The 18,013-nt window shown below is 46.5% G+C and overlaps 1 protein-coding gene and 1 long non-coding RNA gene across 7 annotated transcripts in view; one reads left to right on the top strand and one right to left on the bottom strand.

The window, feature by feature from the left end:
• Window positions 1–1,507, bottom strand: part of SMARCAL1 (SNF2 related chromatin remodeling annealing helicase 1) — a 60,456-nt gene extending 58,949 nt beyond the window's left edge. For 2 of the 5 annotated variants that reach the window (XR_012024753.1, XM_072812678.1), the window contains exon 1: window positions 684–921. The gene's annotated coding sequence lies outside the window, so the exon portion shown is untranslated. Of the gene's footprint in view, window positions 1–683; window positions 923–1,255 lie in introns of those variants that run through there. The other 3 variants (XM_072812680.1, XM_072812679.1, XM_072812681.1) reach the window with 3 other exon arrangements.
• Window positions 670–17,606, top strand: LOC140625415 (uncharacterized). Of its 2 annotated transcripts, none has more exons than XR_012024754.1 (7): window positions 670–995; window positions 2,272–2,442; window positions 5,640–6,125; window positions 7,345–7,570; window positions 15,932–16,035; window positions 16,952–17,020; window positions 17,348–17,606. It is a non-coding gene; the product is annotated as an uncharacterized lncRNA (long non-coding RNA). The 2 variants fall into 2 exon arrangements; XR_012024755.1 differs by lacking the exon at window positions 670–995 and adding an exon at window positions 1,008–1,397.
• The last annotated feature ends 407 nt before the right edge of the window (window positions 17,607–18,013 follow it).

Below are 18,013 nucleotides of genomic sequence, written 5' to 3' on the forward strand. Positions count from 1 at the left end.
TAAGCCTCCATCCAACCTCCTGCCGTGCGCTGTGCACAGTGAGGGCGCGGGGGGCGCTCGGGCACTGGGGGGGCTCGAAGCTGCCCTTGCTGCTGGAGGCCCCGGGGCCCCCGCACCCCCAGACCCTGCAGGCCACGGCCGGGTGCGCCGCCTCCGCCAGGCAGGGGCCGCGAGGCCAGGGCAGCAGGTGCCCGCGCCCCGCCGCGACCCCGGCTGCTCCGGATCCTGCGCGCGCACCTCCCGCGACCACCCCCCACCCCCTCCGGATCCTGCGCGCGCACCTCCCCCCCCGCCCCCCCCCCCCGCTCTGGATCCTGCGCGCGCACCTCCGCGACCACCCCCCCCCCCCCGCGGATCCTGCGCGCGCACCTCCCGCGACCTCCACCCCCCCCCCCCGCTCCGGATCCTGCGCGCGCACCTCCGCGACCACCCCCCCCCCCCGCGGATCCTGCGCGCGCACCTCCCGCGACCTCCCCCCCCCCCCCCGCTCCGGATCCTGCGCGCGCACCTCCGCGACCACCCCCCCCGCCCCCCTCCGGATCCTGCGCGCGCACCTCCCGCGGGCCCGGCTGCAGGGCGGCGCCAAGCCCCACTCCCACCCCCGTCATCTGCACTTGGATTCCCCCTTCCCCTCGACCCACTCCCTCTCCCACGCGGGCATTTGGTCCCGTCCGCCTTCTCACCCGTCGAGGCGCGGCCCGCCGGGCCCCAGGCGCGACTCCAGGGTCCTCCCCAGCCAGGCTCCGCTTCCGGGTGGGCGGTGAGGAGCGGGTATCCCAGCAGTTCGCCCGCCTTACTGCCGCGCCTGGGCCCGGAGGGGGAGGGGCCAGCCCCCCTCCCCCGCAGAACTACGTTTCCCAGCGGGCAACGCGGCCGCAGTTACGCTTCACAAAGTGGGAGTGATGCGCCGGGAGACGGGACCCGTGCTGCAAGGTCTTCCGGGACCTGTAGTGCGGGCCGGGAGCCCGGGCGAAAATTAGGCGCTACGCGACGACGTGAGCGGGGCGGGGCTTGGAGTGATGCAGCCTGGGAATTGTAGTCTTCGTTCCCCCAAAGGTTTGGCCAAACACCTGTAGAAACCCTAGAACGTTGAGGTTTCCCAAACTGGAGTCTCACGGTCCCGGCTGTCTTCAGGGGGCGTCCCAGACAGCGAGACTGACTTGGTAGCTCTTAATAAAAATCATCTCCTGGAGCATCTGTTCCAGGTATTGATTACCTATGGATTGAAGCCCCAAATCATTTTCCCATCTCCTACCTGAGCTTCCCGGACTAAGAATTAGCATCATCATCGTCATCGTCCTCATCGGTTGTTGTGCTGACCATCTGATGTGGATTATCTTATTTGATCCTCGCGGTAACCTTATGGAACATGTGTTGTTCGCACCCCCATTTTATAGGTGGGAAAACTGAGACAGCTCTTAGCTAACTTTTTCCTTTGTTAGGCTCTTTGTGATTCCGATTCTGAAGTCCCCTTTCTTCAGCTTAGTGATTGCTAAACTGGCATTATCAGTCGGTTTTCCCCATTTCCGAGCACCAGTACCCCTTTCCTCACACAGTTGACTCAGTTACTACGTATTGGTGGGAAATACAGTATTTCTATGTCGTCAGTGTACACAAATGTTGCTCTTCAGTTTTCAAACATGGCTCACCTGATGGCAAAGAGGTAGATCTCTGTGTAAGGATTTGGAAAACTGGCCGAGATGTAATGTTATGAAAAAGAAAGCACAGCGATTTGTATAGGTTGAGCCATTAAAAAAAAAAAAAAAAAAAAAAGGCAGCCAGGCTGGCTTACCTATAAATGCATGTAAATTCATAGAAAAAAGGTTTGAAAAGGAAACCCCAAAACTCACCAAACTGCTCAGGATCGGGGTAGATGGGACCCACTCTCCTTTTTAATCTATATTTTCCTGAATTATTTGGATTTTCTTAGAATACCCATATGGAACCTCTGTGACTTTTGAAACACAAAATCATTTTTGAAACATGTAATCAGGGCAGCCCAGGTGGCTCAGCGGTTTAGCACTGTTTTCAGCCCAGGGTATGATCCTGGAGTCCTGGGGTCGAGTCCCGCGTCGGGCTCCCTGCATGGAGCCTGCTTCTCCGTCTGCCTCTCTCTGTCTCTAATAAATAAAATCTTTAAAAAAAAAAAAAAAAAGAAACATGTAACCATTTTTTCTTAACTGACACACACATTGGCCTGTCTTAGCCCCACTTCAGGGACATCAAGTACTAGAAAGTGTGCAAATTTCACTCTCCCTCTTTGATGGCCAGTTAAGCACGGTGACTATGGCTCCATTTTCTCAGCTGCGAAGTCAAGGCAGACAACACCATGGCCTTGCTAAATCTCCTTGTTGTGGTGAGGATCAAAGCAAGACAACAGAAGTGCTCGGTGAACTGTGAAATCCCAGAACAGATGCCAGATTGATGTTGCCGTTATTTGAGGTAAGTCTTCTTGGTCTTTCATTTCTCTACACCCAGCATGAACTTTCCTACTATACAGATGAACAGAAATTAATGAACACCTTTCCCTGCCCTGCCTGTCCCCCAACAGAGTCCATTAATTTGCTAAGATAGTTGGGCACTGTGCTCTTCATCCGTGTCTGCCCCCGATTTATATGAGAGTGACTTCATTCTGTTGCGCTCAGTCATCTCACCTGGAAAATGACATATTGCCCTTGGATACCTCCAAAGAGGGCATATGAGCAAGTGGAACTCGGATCCTAGATTTGCTGTAGATTCATGGATCTTATCCTTCCAAGTCCCAATTGGTCGGTCTGGAATTGGACTAGAAGTTGCAATTACCTTTCTAGAAAAATTCTAAAAATGGGTAGTTGAAATAAGAATTCAGTAAAAAAAAAAAAAAAAAAAGGTGGGGTTCTGGGTGGCTCATTCAGTTAACTGTCTGCCTTTGGCTCAGGTCATGATCCTGGGGTCCTGGTATTCAGCCCCGTGTAGGGCTCCCTGCTCTGAGAGCAAATCTCTTTCTCCCTCTGCCTCCCCTCCTTCCACTCATGCTCTGTCTCTCGCTTTCTCACTCTCTCAAATAAAGTCTTTTGAAAAAAAAGAATTTAGCAAGAAAGAAAGAAAGAGAGAAAGGAAAGAAAGAAAGGAGGAAAGAAAGATCGATCATCTTCGGAAAGTAGTATAATCAGATACCGCTTAATATTCACATCTGCTTTGCCAACAGCATTGTTATATTGAGGCCTCACGATATGCAAGGCTTCCCCCTCCCCCCATGCTGCTGAGGTTCTTGAGGCAACTTATGTGAAAATTCACTCATTTAAAGGTTTGAAGGCCTGGAGGAGAGCGCATGATCCCAGGGATGGAAGGAGAAGAGAGGATAGTTGAGGCAGTTGAGCTCTAGCTGAACTTGACCTCCCTGGCAGCTAACACCAAAAAGTCAAAAAGTAGTGCTAGGCCTTCAAAGAGCACGCAGCTGAAGCTCCCAAGCACGGGGCAGCTGGGCAGCGCCAAAGTGATTGGAAGCCTCGCCTGGTCACCTTAGAAACACCCAAACAAAAGGACAATGTAATGAGTATCTTGTAAAGTTAAAAAAAAAAAAATGTTTTAATGATTAATATAAGTACATTTAATGATTTAATTATTAGTAATTGTATAAAATGATTTGAGAGTTTTTAATATTTACCTGGTTTTCTTTAGTAAAGCGATGATGGTTACAAATACTTTTATTTATCAAAATAAAAAATTGTTTTGCCCTGAAAGAAAAATCCAAGAATGTTTCATCTGTGCAATCCAAAAAGCCGGCAGACACCATTGTCAGCGAGTAAGATCTATTACTGGCTCTCCAAAAGTTTGCAACATCTGGAGGATGGAAGGCAAAGAGTTAAAATTGTCAAATTGATTTAGCCAAGGTCCTCGGTATTTGTCTCAAATGTTGCACAGGACTCCTTACACTTAAAAAAAAAAGTGTTGTTTATCTGAAATTCAGATTTAACTGGGTGTCTTGTATTTTATCTGACAACCATAAAGACAGTCCACTCGTGTTATCAGTTAGGCTTAACTGAGCTGCAAACAAATATACATTGATACATAGATGATTTACAGATCTATCGATACGTCGAATCTGAAAGCAAGAAGAGGCTTAGGAGCCTATGTAGTTTCCCAGGGGAGGACACTGAGGCCAGATCAGCCTTTGTGTGTTGTAAAAATGCCCCCAGAGAAGTGAGCTTGCCTGATGTCACAGACCAGGGACAGAGACAGGGATGGGAAGGGGAACCTCAGTCCCAGTTCGGGGCTCTCTCTAGACACTAAGTACATAATTATTGCACGCTTGCCCTTCCCTGATGGTATGTGTGGGACCCTACAACGATCCCCCAGAGAGGCCTTGACAGCTCTTTGGGGAGAGAGCTTCTGACAGCCTCCTCAAGGGCATGTCATCGCTGAAGTTAATTACACCTCGAGCGCTGTGATAAGATCCTGGAGCAGATGCAAGACTTTGGGTGGATAAGGAGGCTGTTGGCGCTGCCAGTCGGCAAAGGCATTTACATATCCAAGCACAGAGGAGCTATGTGAAGGTTTATAAGCCAAGAAATTCACCTTCCTTAGCGGTTGTTCCGTTCTGATGGACTTAATTGCTCTGAGTCTGACAGTTCGGTTTTTCTCCCTACTGGGTCTGCCTTTCCCTGGCTCTCCTCTCCCCCCAGAAGTTAAATGTATGGCAAAGACAGAAACTCCAGGATTGTTTCTAGGCTGTGCATTCCATATTTTGGTGTGAGTATTCTCCAAGCATCTTAATTTCTCCTAACTGTTTGGTCTTGGTGGCTGTGATTATTTCACAAGCCTCTCTCTCAAATCTGGCACATTCTCTGCCCAGGATGGCTTTGTATATCCTTTGCCAATAGCATCCCCCTCAACACCCTCGTCCAGTTTTTTTAGACCTGTAAAATTTCACTTTCTCCGTTCCTCTAAAATCCCAAATTCCCCTGTATTTATCCATCCATTCATATATATATATTTATATATATATACATTTAGCAACAATTCAGGGACCTATGATGGACCACATACAGTGCAAAGGCACTGGGGTTGCTGTGGTGAATAAGAACCTGAATGTGTCACCCTTTCTCCAAAAAGCTTACAGTCTATTTGGGGAGGCAGATAAAGAAAAAGGAAGGAAGGAAGGAAGGAAGGAAGGAAGGAAGGAAGGAAGGAAGGAAGGGCGAGAGAGAGAGAGAGAGAGAGAGAGAAAGAAAGAAAGAAAGAAAGAAAGAAAGAAAGAAAGAAAGAAAGAAAGGTAAGAAAACAAAAGACAGAAAACAAATAAAGAAAATGATAATGGCCAGAAGGGTTCAAGTAGAGACTGAACAGGGAACTATTACTATTTCAGAGTGGTTAGAGAGGGCCTGGGTTTGGAGGGAGGGGCAGGCATTAACCCTGAGGCCCAAAGGAGGAGTGGAGCAGCTCTGCAGATGTCAGAGCAAGGAGGGTTCTGAACCAGAGGCAAAGGCCAGCACCACGGCACCCAGAAGAGAAAGAGCTGGGCCCGTTTGCAGAGGTGAAGGGAGGCCATTGTGGCTGCAGGACAGTGTGAGGCAGAGGGCTGGAGAGATGGGTAGGGCAGATCCCTTCAGGGTCCCACAGGCCATGGTGAGAAGCTTTGGATTTGGTTCCAATAACAGGAGGAAGCCACTGGAGGATTCATGCGGCAAGGGTGTGATCCGATGAGTGTCTTGAGAAGATTGCTCCCCGCCTCTGAGTGGAGCATGCCCTGGAGGAAGGCAAGCGTGCCAACAGGAAGGCCTTTTCAGAAGCCATGGCAGGCGTCCAGAGAAGAGATGACGCTGGCCTGGCTGGATGCTCACGTTGGAAAGCTGCCTGGAGGGAGACTCCAGCACCATCTCTCCTTCTCAAGGAGCCCGAATGTCTGAGGCCGAAGCACACCCACACTCAGAGCTCCATTGCTCACCTCCCACTGACAGCAATAGCTGTGAGGTTGGCTTGGAAAATCAGGGTAGTATACGGAACTCTCTTAGGGACTGTTGTTTTTTCTGTAGCTTCCTTGCAGGCGTATGAATTGGAACAATTATGTGCTTTCATGATTATTCATGGAAAATGGGGGCAAAGAGGAGCTAAGCAGCTTCTTCGAGGATATAAGCAACACCAGGGTAAGCGGAATCTGAGCTGTCCTACTTCCTACTCCTTAATCACTGTGCTCCTCCATGGGTCCTGCAATGAGAGGACAGCCACCAGACTTTGTTCAGGGTTCTACTCTTGCTGTCGTTTCATCCCTCCCGTGGGAAATGGCTCATGTGATGACATCCCCTGTGCTTCTACCGATGTGCAAATGTGACTTTGGATTGCCATGGGCCTGGTGCAATGTCCCTGAGGGCCACAAGGGGGCGAATAATAGTCCGTGAGAGCTGGGTCTTGGTGGCCCTGTTACCTGTCCCCTCTGGGTACCTGTCCCCTCTGTCTGGGTCCCTTTTTACACTTTGCTTTTCCATGTTTGTGCTCGTCTTTTCCTAAGTCTTTCTTTTTCATCTTATGTTACATGTATTTGCTTCTTATCCTCCTCTTTTTATTTCTGCGCCTCTAATCCCATATGCAGCCTGCCCACACCACAGAACAAAAGCTTATTTTCAGTAGTTTGTGCTATGGGTTGAATTGCTTCCCGGGTTTCAGTTCTCGGAGAGAGTAAGTGGAACACTGTACACGCCCTTCCCCTCACCTCCCCCCTACTCTCATTTGTTTGAGTCTTGCTTACATGGTTGTCTGTTGCCTCCTCGGCTTCAATAGAAAAAAGGAAAGGGGATCCATTCCTGACCCAACTAAAACATCGCACAAGTACAAGGTGCTCCAACTTTTTTTTTATTTTATTTATTTATTCATGAGAGACATAGAGAGAGAGAGAGAGGCAGAGACATAGGCAGAGGGAGAAGCAGGCTCCATGCAGGGAGCCTGACAGTCCTCCAATTGTTGAAGAAGTTCAAGAATAGGGTGAAATTTAAGAGGCCTTGGAGGCTGCATCCTGCCTCCATAGTAGCCGAGATGGCATCTAAAGGACCAGCCAGGGGTGTCTGATGACTCAGTGGTTGAGCAGCTGCCTTGGGTTTAGGTCTTGATCCTGGGGTCCTGGGATTAAGTCCCACATCAGGCTCCCTTCGGGGAGCCTATGTCTCTGCCTCTCTCTCTGTGTCTCTCATGAATAAATAAATAAAATGTTTTTTAAAAAAGAAAGAAAGAACCGCCCAAAGTGTGGAGTTCTTGTGGATTTGGGGAAAAGCCTTCCTTCCCTTATCCCAGTATTTTAGCTCTTACTGTCAAAAGATTCTCCTAAGTATTCAATCCAAATTCTCTGCAAGTTCAGCTTTGTTTTTTCCGCAGGAGGAAGATAGATGGAAGGAGCCACTAGGTATTTTATATTCTGTTGACCCGAGGGCCTTGCAGCCATTCCTTCCATGGAGCAGGCGACGCGCTGCAGGTTCGGGCAGCCAGGTGGTGAGGACGCAGGGTTGGCTATCTACTGCAAACAGAACCATCTGTGTCTGCATTAGACGGGGACCCACGCAGACGAAATCAGAGAGAAGGAGCAGTGCCATTCATCATGAAGGTGAATTACCCTAATTGAGTGGTTAAGAGCATGAATGCTTTCTAGGTAGTTTACAGTAAGGACCTCCTACTCCTGGACGCAGTAATAGAAAACCACGGCCCCATCAGATCCATTTGGGAAAGAGCATTAGCATCCAATCCACTCACTTCCTTGGTTCTCCAGCACTTGTTTTCGGGAAATCAGCTCTCTCTCAGCAATCAGTTCAATATTATTCTAGTTTTTATTTTCGATTTCCCTCGTAAGCTTCTGAAAGATCAGGGCCTCTCTTCTTAACCTACTGGTACGGCAAGCGATGTGTCGTCCGTATGTGTTACACACTCAAGGCTTTTAGCCTTCGGGGGTAGAAGCCTCTGCTTCTAATTGATGAAAGTGAATCCCTATCTTCTGCTACCCCTGCTTCCATTCCACAGACAGCTCCGGAGCTCCTGCTCCGCGCCCCCTCCAGCTTGCTGCAAGCACATCCTTCTCTGCTTGTAAATAAACGAAACAGTTATTTGCTTTTGGAAAAAATTTAGAAGGCCCGTTTCGGGCTGTCAGTTGGAGAGATGGCATTTTAAAATATTAATTAAAATAACTATATACTTTTGAATAGTCAGCAGTCACATGATTCAAACTCCATACACCTGTGGGATCCCTGGGTGGCGCAGCGGTTTGGTGCCTGCCTTTGGCCCAGGGCGCGATCCTGGAGACCCGGGATCAAATCCCACGTCGGGCTACCTGCATGGAGCCTGCTTCTCCCTCTCCCTCTGCCTATGTCTCTGCATCTCTCTCTCTCTCTGTGTGTGTGACTATCATAAATAAATAAAAATTAAAAAAAAAAACTCCATACACCTGCAAGAGTACATACAGGGAAATGTTTTCTTCTGGCCGGAGGCAGATTTAACGTAAACTTCGGGGACTCTGGTTTGCATAGGCCCCTTCTTAGGGCCTGCACCTAATTCTGTGTTCATGATCTTGCATTATTTTCTTTCTCTCTCTTCTTTTTAAGATTTTATTTATTTATTCATGAGAGACACAGAGAGAGAGAGGCAGAGACACAGGCAGAGGGAGAAGCGAGGCTCCATGGAAGGAGCCCGACATGGGACTTGATCCTAGGTCTCCAGGATCATGCACTAGGCTGAAGGCAGGTGCTTAACCGCTGAGCCACCCAGGGATCCCTATTTTCTCTTTAAAACCTTCCCTGTCCCCCCCCCCCCAGATTGTCTGGACTTCAGTGCCTCCAAAACTGGACTCTGCCTCTGCCCCCATTTCTGTCTCATGACCACCCCATTCCCTTCCCAACCAGCAATCCACGTCAGCAGTTTCTTGCATATTTGTCTGGGTATATTTTACACACATTTAAGTAAAAACATGTTTATCCCTCCTTCCTTTTATGAAAGTGGTGGCTATACGCGGTTCTGCACTTTGCTTGTTGCAGTTGTTTCGAAGCGAGTTAATTTCTTTGCAGTTTGGTTTTGCCCTCTGTGAAATGGAAATCATTGTACCGGGATGCCTGGGTGGCTCAGCGGTTGAGCATCTGCCTTCAGCCCAGGGTGTGATCCTGGAGACCCAGGATCGTGTCCCACATCAGGCTCCCTGCATGGAGCCTGCTTCTCCCTCTGCCTATGTCTCTGCCTGCCTCTCTCTGTGTCTCTCATAAATAAATAAATAAAATCTTAAAAAAAAAAAAATCATTGTACCAACCCCGGAGACTTCCTGTCACCATTAACAGAGATCATGTAAAGCCCTTAGCCCAGTGCCTGGAACATAGTAAATGATCAATGGGGGTGAGTTATGATTCCATTGTTACTCCTGAAAATACCCAACAAAGCTACAATAGTGGAAACAGTGTGGTACTGATAACACAATAGCAGGTGGATGAACTGAAACAAGACGTCTCTGCAACTTTGTATTATTTGTGTGCCAGATGCTGTGGTCCATGGGTGGAATACAAACCCCAAAGAGAAAAATGTTGTCTCAAGGAGCTTAGAGTCCAGGAGAAGAGAAAAGACTTGTGTCCAAAGTGCAATAGAAAAAGAACAAATTGCTACAGGGACTGGCTAGGAGCTGTTTGTCCACTAGAGCCCCGGGGGCAGCAGAGCCCGTGTAGAACCAAGAAGGCTAAGCCGGGGATCCCTGGGTGGCGCAGCGGTTTAGCGCCTGCCTTTGGCCCAGGGCGCGATCCTGGAGTCCCGGGATCAAATCCCACATTGGGCTCCCAGTGCATGGAGCCTGCTTCTCCCTCTGCCTGTGTCTCTGCCTCTCTCTCTCTCTCTGTGACTATCATAAATAAATAAAAAAATTAAAAAAAAAAAAAAAAAAAAAAAGAAGGCTAAGCCGATGCAGTGCTATCTGATCTGGCCTTTGAAGAATAAGCAGGGGTTTGACCTCCAGAAATAAAGGGGAAAAATGGTAGTCATAAGGATGATCCAATCTAATGGAATCACAAGCGCTGAGGAAAATTTGGTAATTAAATGAAATATGTTTGATTTTTTTTTTAAAGATTTTATTTATTTATTCACGAGAGACACAGAGTGAGAGATAGACAGAGACACAGGCAGAGGCAAAAGTAGGCTCCATACAGGGAGCCCAATGTGGGACTTGATCCTGGGACTCCAGGGTCGCGCCCTGGGCCGAAGGCAGGCGCTCAACCACTGAGCCACCCAGGCGTCCCTAAATGAAATATGTTTAAAAGAGAGAGTTGCAGGCTAGTTTCTGGGCTGACATGATCTTTGGGGTCCTCAGAAAAAATCTGAAGCAGTAAGGGAGGTCTGGGGGTGCCTTGGTGGGGGGTGATACGTGGGCTTTGATTTCATTTTGACATCTCAGTCCCTCCACTACAATTTAAATTGGGGGGAGGGTAGTATCAATATTAACTAAACGCATCCCTCATGAACAAACTCAAAGTCTAAATCTTTAACACTTTATCAATACCATGTTCTAATTACATATGAGGCTTTGAAAGTCTGCTGCTGAATGATAATTGCTGTAAAGCAGATTTTAGTCATAGGGACTTATACATAATAATCGCACAGATGAAATAGGGGGCTTATTAGTGTCATCTGATTGCAACTGCGGATCTTGACAGCACCTGGAACGATGGGCTCCCCCAACACTCCTCCTGCCACTGCCCCTTTATATCAAGGGGTAAAAGTGACACTACATTTGCCAAATGGCCCGTAGGCCCTCCAACCACACCCCAAGGCCAGACAGGGCTTTGGGGAAGCTGAGTGCCAAGGTCTGTGTTAGATAAAATGCTTGACCTTAGAAATTCAAAAGCCCTATGGCTAAGTCAGCTTCTAGAGCAGTCCAGACCCCAAAGAGGAATTGGTTCCTCACTGCTCTGTGATTAGATCAAAGATGTTTGAGACCTGAAGAGGGAGGAGCCCCTCTAGCCGGCCCCCCAGCACGTGTACGGTGGATTTCTTCTTTCCGTCTGGCGCCTCTTTATCCAGCTACTTCTCTCTGTCTAGATCTTCCCTGGCCCCCCCCAGACCTCACCCAACCAGTGTATGCTCTTGGGTGATCAGCAAGTCATTTAGGGAAAAGCCTTTTAATTAAGAGGAGAGCGACAGATTATTAAATCAGAGTCATTTATTACCCTGCCATCTGGCCAGCACTCCTCCTGGCCCCTCTTTTGCTCTAAGCCTGCACAGACATAAAAAGAGACAAAGAGAATGAACAGAGAGAGGGCCTATCTCTGCCTGAACTTGAGAAAGGCCCGCCTAGCCCTTCTGAAAGCAGGGGATGGCTCTAGGAGGATTTCTCAAGGTCTTTTCCACACTGTGGAAGCCGGGTCTTGGTTTTCCTCACCTGCAAAATGGGAACAGTAAGGCCTGCATCCATGCTCATGGGATGCCTGGCACAAGGATGGCGTGGTGGAGGCACCTGGGAAATGTAAGTTAACTCTGGAGCCAGTGCGTTAGGAGTTTAATTCTGAAGGTAGGTAATAATGATGGGGGGCAGCTGCAGTGGTGGCAGGGGGGCAGGAGTGAGGCAACAAAATGTTTCTTCCCAGTTAAGCCCCCATTGGTTCTCCTTCTGTTGTGACCCACAGGGGCAGTCCTTGGCCCCCTGAATGTCAGCGAGCTCAGGAAATGCATGCTCACCTCTTGTCCAGATCCCCTCCTTGCCTGGATGTCAGGACAGTGACCCTAAGGGAAATGCAGCTGGAGACTTCTGGGTCTGGTTTGGGCCTAACAAGGGGCCAGCAGACACTTACAGAGATGCCAGTACCAGAAGACGATAAAACAGACACTAATTCCTAATAAAATCACTGGAACCGGACAGCTACGCGGGGAGGCTAATACAGGCAGCATGTTGGAGACTCAGTTATCACAGGCAGCATTGCCATCAGTGATGTGACTTTGCAAAAACAGTGGACAACTCCTGGTAAAGCACTGAGCAAATAAAGTCCATTCTTCCTGTAATTTGCCTAGCAGTCCCAGCTTTAGTGTGTACTGGGCACCTACGAAAAAACATTTTAAAAATGCCTTTGGAGTACATGTAAAACAGCATTAACAACAACAACAACAACAAAAAAAACAGCATTAACATTTTAAAGATTGGCTCTGTAACTCCGTGATGGGACATGGGAAAGTTGTGTGGAGCGTGCGGGTGCGGCACATGCAGGGTTGTCTCACAGATTGCAGGAGGTCAAGCTGCACTGTGCACTTCCCTACCTATGCCCACCCTTTCTGTGCCTCGAGCAGGGGCCCTACAGATCCCTGAGCCAACGCCCCAGACAGGCCACACTTTTCCCAAGTGCCCTCTAGAGGGGTCATCCTGCGCTAGACTAAATATTAGAGCATGAGTCAAATTAATTAAATGCAAAATGTGACTCAAAGTAAATAAAATGTAAAAAAAAAAAATGAAAACTGACACGTTTAGATGTAAAAAAAAAAAAGCACCTTGAAACAATCAAGAAAATTTGAACTAGATACTAGGATGGTATGAAAGAATTGCTGTTGATTTTGCTCAGTATAATAACGAAATAATTACTCATTATTGAATAATGAAATAACAAAATTGAATATTGAAATACTGAAAAATGAAGTAATTTCATGTCAGAATACCAACAAACGTGCGTGCAAGAATACAAAAAAGCAAATCAGTCTCAGGTTAAAATCTCAATAGTGATGATCGGAGTACAGTGTGTCTATGAGCTTTATAGAAACTGTTTCTTGGGGTGTCACTCTTCTCTGGAAGCTTCCTTCATATGACACAAAGGTAAGCCCTCGGTTGCGGTTGCGGAGCTTGGATCACTGACTTCCACCTCCCCCCACCCCAACAAGTGATTGTTCTAGGTAGGGCCAGGGCACACCTGACCCAGTTCAAGCCCCTCAGATCCCCTTTCACAGGGACTTGGCATTTTGAACTAAGAGATGGGGAGTTTGGGGTGTGAGAGATGAAAAGCGACTCCTAGTCATATCCTTCCCCCAAATTCCATTTCTTTGTGCCCAAGCACAAAGAAAGACTGTGTTAAAGATTCTTTCATTCTGGGGACAAGTGACAACCAGGAAGAGATTAGCAGATCGAGGATCGACTACCACAGATTAGGTCCCTTGGAAGTTACAGCTGGAGAATCACTAGCTTCTTCAATTTAGTTATATTTAGATAAACCCTGTAAAGAGTTTTGGGTTGAACTTGGCAAATCATCTGTCTTTGCATATGTTAGAAATTATCATTTAAATAGAATAGCTGTGGTAGCCAGCCTCCAAAGGGCTGCTGGGTACTCCCCTTCCTGTTTATTCTCCTCCTTTATCAAACAGGGCTGATCTGTGTCACCAGCACAATATTGCAAAATACTGGGTGTGGAACGTGACTTCTCAGGCCAGGTCAGAGAAGGCATTGAGGCTTTCACCTTGCCTGTCCTGGGTCACTCACTGGGGTTGCAGAGGTGGGAGGCCAGTTTCTGTGTCCCAAGGACACTCCAGTCACCCCACGTGAAGAGATGTCTGTGCTGAGCAGCCTCCTGGCAAGCTGCTGCCTCAGATACTTTGCCTTTGTGGATTTTCCCCCTGGAATCCCTCTTCTCCCAGACGCACAGTGACTTGCTCCCTGACCTCTTTCACGGCTTGCTTCAAAACTCACCTTCTCTGTGAAACCTTCCCTGATCACTGTATTTAAAATTAAAAATCTTTCCCTGGCCTGACAATTCCCTCTCCCTCCCCTGCTCTGTTTTTTCCATAACCCTTATCGTCATTTATATTTTATTTAACCATCTTCCTTATCTTTAGCTCCAGAAGGATAAGGATTTTTGTGGGTTTGTTCCTTGCATCCTTTGGGTCTAGAAGCTTTTCAACAACTGTATATTATGTGAATGAATAAATGAATTAATCTAGTTAATTTAAAAATGAAACACATTATTAGGGGTTCCTCATAGAAAAATTAGAGACTATAATAAGCCTTAAGAATGAAATAAGAACCATCATATGGAAATACCCAGTGCTAACATTTATTATGGATCTGTCCTGACTCTTCTCTTCAACGCCCTCTGTGTTATAAGCAGTGGAAATCCACTTCAGCTGACTCCAATACAGGAATATTTATCAAAGGCTGCCATGGACTCCGGAGAAACCTATAGGGCTCAAAATATCTCTGGGCCTGAAGGGAACTAAATCTCAACAGACACCAAAACTGCTCTCTCTGGCTCTAAGGGGCCTGGCAACCTCCCTCCCAGGGCATCTCTGCTTCATCTGTCCACTTGCTTAGATCTTCTGTCTCCGAAGACCACTTTCCTTTGCTCACTCATTAGTTGACATGTGGTCCTCATATCTGCTCCGCAGCCTCTATGATTTTTCAGCCTCACTGGCTCCATCTTTCATTGTCCCAATTCCAAGTTCCCAGAAGACCGCCAGCTGACTCCAGGGAGCTTTATCTGGTAGACAGGGTCACAAATCAGTATTCGTTTGCCAGGGCAGTCATAACAAAGCACCGTAAACTAAGGGAGTAACCAATAGAAATTCCTTGTCTCATAGTTCTGCAGGCCAGAAGTCCAAGATCAAGATGATAGTTGGGCCAGTCCCTTCCGAGGGCCTGCATGGAGGGTTTGTACCATGCCTCTATCCTAACTTCACATGGTTTCCTGGGATCTTTGGGATTCCTTGACTTCTGCTGTATCACCACAGTCTCTGCTTCATCCTCTCATGGTGCTCCCCTTGTGGGTACATGTTTGTATCCAAGTTTCCCCTTTCCATAAGGACACAGTCCTATTGGACTAGGGTCTGCCTTAGTGACCTCAACTTAACTTGGTCATCTAGAAAGATTCTATTTCCAAAAGAAGGTCACATTCACAGATACTGGAGGCTAGGATTTCAGTATCTTTTGAGGAAACACAGTTCAACCCATGCTTGTCATATGGAAATAGTAGATTTGCACCTTCAATTGGCTATAGTGGAAACAATGACCTTTTTCTGGTACCAATGTTGTTTTCTATGTAAATATATTTTTTTCATGCAAAAATGGAACGATACTGCATGTTTTTCCTTTAACAATGTATTTTGAAAATGTCCTCATGTCAATAGCACATTTTACCTTGTTTTCAATGGCGGCATTGTATTACACTATGCAAACATATCATAATTTATTTAAGCAACCTCTTATTGTTAGATTTCTTCCAATTTTTTGTTATTTTGTTTTGCAGTGAATATCTTTGTTTTGAAGTCTTTGTGCACACTGATAATTATTTCCTTAGGATAAATTGCTGGAAACAGAATTAGTGGTTCAAAGAATATGACATTTTAAAAGCTTTTGATATATTTTATCAAGTTGATTTCCAGAAAGTTTGTTAAGAATTTCTGTCTCCCCAACATCTTTGCCAGTATCCAGCAGCATACTTATGGTCAGCCAAAGTCAACGAGATTATAAAACATCCTATAATGGTTTTAGTTTCTATTTTTGGAATGAAATTGAAGTATTTCTGTGTATTTATTGGTCGTGTGCATTTCTTGTTTGGGGAAATTGTCAATTGATTCGATTTGTCTACTTTTCTATTGGATTTATTTGTTCTTATTTATTTGTATTAATTTTCTACCTTAGAAAAATTAACCTATTCTATGTTGTAGCTATTCTTTTCACGGCCTGAATTTTATTTTCTGTCTTATTTATAATGCTTTTGAAATACAAAAGTTTGAACTCTATCAAAATTTGTGTCACTGGATTCCTTCCTCTTATGCTTAGAATTTCCCTATGTATGGGGGAGACAAACAATCACGTATATTTCCTTTTATTTTTTTCTCCATGTGGTTTCTATTTTTACATTAAAAGTGCTGATGTGTATGCTCTCCTTACCTCTGGTAGATTGATATGGCTACAAATCCTTCACCACCCTTACCTCTGAGTAGTGGAGTCTAATTCATCTTCTTTTGAATCTGGCTTTAGTGACTTGATTGACCAACAGAATTGATGGTAGAATTGATGTCCTGGGAGTTCTGAAGCAAGGTTATACCCTTGTTGCGCTGGCTCATAAAATTCCCAGTCTCCAGGTAAGAAGTCTGACTATCTTAAAAGCCACCTTGCCGGAGAGGTTATGTGCAAGCACTTGACCATCCTAGCAGAGCCCAGAATTCTACCCATTGGCCCCAGGGCAAACTCAGTATCACCAAGTAACTCTGTCAACACTAAATGGAGCAAAAGAACCGCCCAGCCAAGCCCTGACCAAGTTCTGGCCCCATAAACCCATGAGATATAATGTGTACAGTTGTTGCTTAAGCCACTACATTCATTGTAGAGTAGTTTGTTATGCAAGAGTAGATAACCGGAACATTACCTCTTACCTGCAGTATCCTTACAGCAGCTGTGAGATGCAGGTAAAAGCACTAGAGTGGTAGGGAAATAAGAGTCAGGAGCAAGGGTATTTTCATCAGTTGGTAATGACTGATGATATTAAAAGTAGCAAGGTTTATCGTTGACACGTACTTTGAGGCAGGAAAAAAAGGCAAATCAATCCCAACTTGAGTGTATTTAAAAAAAAAAAAAAAAAAGCTTTTCTTCAATAATTAAAATCCATGGGGCATTTTTAATGTACCATACACAGTGCTAAGTTTCTGACACAGATTTTTTTCATTTAATCCCCAATGGACTCCCTGTGAGTAGCTGCTGTTATTGCCCCATTTTATAGACAAGGAAATGAGGCTTTGAGAGTTTCAATAACAGGGCTATTTAGAATCTGAGTCCTTCTGTCTGAGACTGCACGCTTGGCCACAAGGCTAACCTCATTTCCAGGGTGAGGCTCTGATATCAACTTGCAGAAAGTGTCCCTTTTCTAAGGGACAGGTCTGGACACCGGATCCTATCAGATCCTCCTTCCCTCCAGATCCTACCATTTAGATGTTCCTAAGTCCCTAAAATCAGAGGGGTGAGCCAGATACTTTCCAACCTTTTTTTTTTTTTTTTTTCCAGAAGTCCTAACCGGTAGTTCCTAAACTTCAGCCACGGGCCTGGCAACGTGGACAATACAAAGGAAAATGAGTGAGCCTGAGATTCAGAGTGCCTTTTTTTTTTTTACCCAGGGCCCTCTGTTTCCAGACACCTGGACTGATGGGGTAAAGTCACTTCATCAGGAAGCACCCTGAGGGGAGGGTTCATGTCCAATTCATCCCTATATCCCTAGAACCTGACACAATGCCCAGCCCCTCAGGATGTGTTTGATGCTATAAAAGAAAGTGCCTCAAATTACAGTGTCCTGAGCTGAGACCCTCACCCTCTCAGACCACTCTGAGGGCTTCCCAGAGTATTGCCTTACCCACTGCTCAGGAACAGGTCCAAGAGGTTATTTCATTCTGCTTTACCCGCAAGCCACTGCCTCAGCGACGGACTTCCATGGCATTCCTACTGGGGACTGGGGTCCTGCGACTGCCACTGTTTCTACTTCTCAGGCCTCAAGGAAGGGGACACGGCTCACTGCTCTGAGGCTGGGTCCCAAACGGGTGTCAGCTGCTTCCCTCAGCCACGACAGCAACATTGGAATCAGGTTCTATATCTTAAGGAGAACTTTCTATAAGTCTGGGATTAATGAAAGGAAATTGTGAAAACTGAGAATCATTAAAAACTATGGGCCCCTTTCAGGCTTATCCTTTATTTTATTTTTTATTTTTTATTTTTTTTAGGCTTATCCTTTAAATGCATTTCCTTGTGTGGCTCCTGGCTGGCCTCTGTTGACAAAAGGCCATTGACTCACACCAGAAATATCCTGGGGCTGTTCTTGGTCTTGAGGTACCAGCTGAAGGTATACTCTGAGGAGCACAAATAATGCTTTTTTCTTCCCAATGGAGGTTCCTCCTCCTCATAGTCTTATAGCTAACAACTGATTAAAGTCTTGCCAGGACAACTGACAACAGGAGTGTCCATCTGCTTCAAGGGCAAGCCATTCCCCAGCCCCCCTCCTCCCCCACCCCCTGCCACCGGGGGTGTGTCTGGCCCAGATAAAACAATCTGCAGAATGGTCTGACATTAATCTGCGCC

The sequence above is a fragment of the Canis lupus genome, chromosome 36 (genome assembly GCF_048164855.1).
Source record: "Canis lupus baileyi chromosome 36, mCanLup2.hap1, whole genome shotgun sequence".
NCBI classification, from domain to species: Eukaryota; Metazoa; Chordata; class Mammalia; order Carnivora; family Canidae; genus Canis; species Canis lupus.